We start from the raw sequence: 1,024 nt of genomic DNA on the forward strand, positions 1-1,024 counted from the left end.
AAGGCGAGTGGGGAGTTGATCAGGGCCTAGGCCTAGGTCGTCTCCCTACCTTCCTTCACCGCCTGTGGCTGCGCACCAGAGCAAGCCTAGTTTCTAAGTTTAGATCCCCGCAACGACCGGCCTTCCCGCTAAACGGGTTGCTCGTTCTGTGAGGCGAGAAGAGAAATCTCGGCCACGGCCGGCCTTCTCGCTGAACGAGCGGCTCGAACTGCGGGGCGAGAAGAGAAATTGGTCACGAGACGAGAAGCATTGTTCGAGACACGAGACGGGAAGTATTTCTCGTTCCCGGGACCGGTCTCGGCGAGAAATAGGTCAGCTACTCGGTCTTCTCGCTCGGGAAGGAAAAAGCACTTCCCGCCCGTCTCTACTGTACAGGACTGTAAAACACATGCGGGTATACTTGAAGATTAAGTTATAGATTACTCTAATTAAAATTCAATATTGAAAGAAAAGTAAATCTAAAGCTGATAAAACGTTCATGTCACATCAGATGCATCATTTAACCTCAAGACCTTTAGAGTTGTATAGATAAATACATAAAAAGCAATACACATTAATGTTTATTCTGACTGTAGCCTTATGCTAGATGGTAAGAAACTTCTTTTGTATCTTTCTTTTTTTTGTTTTTAGAGGTACATTTCTGACGCTGGGTGATCAGATCTTACAATTTGTGTGGAAAGGGGATGTGATGGGTCGTTCATAATGCATTGAATCATGCGTTGAATACTGCCAGACCAGATACGTTACATTTCGTCTCAGTTGTCAGTAACCAGAGCTTAGTCAAATCTTGCAAAAGCTGAGGGGATTTTTCAGTTCTTTGAGCACTTGTAAAACATGAACTAAAAACATGAAGGTGTGTACAGAACATGTGTCCAAATTACACTTTCTTCTTTGTTTTATGTGTTGGAAATGTCGCGTGATGATTTTGGCGTATTCTTTTTTAATCACCATGTGTAAATGTGACCGAGGTACTGTTGCTGATTTCTCTCACCTGACTCGTTGTTTCTAATTTCTAATCCTTCTT

This window comes from Aplysia californica, unplaced genomic scaffold, assembly GCF_000002075.1.
Source record: "Aplysia californica isolate F4 #8 unplaced genomic scaffold, AplCal3.0 scaffold01304, whole genome shotgun sequence".
NCBI lineage: Eukaryota > Metazoa > Mollusca > Gastropoda > Aplysiida > Aplysiidae > Aplysia > Aplysia californica.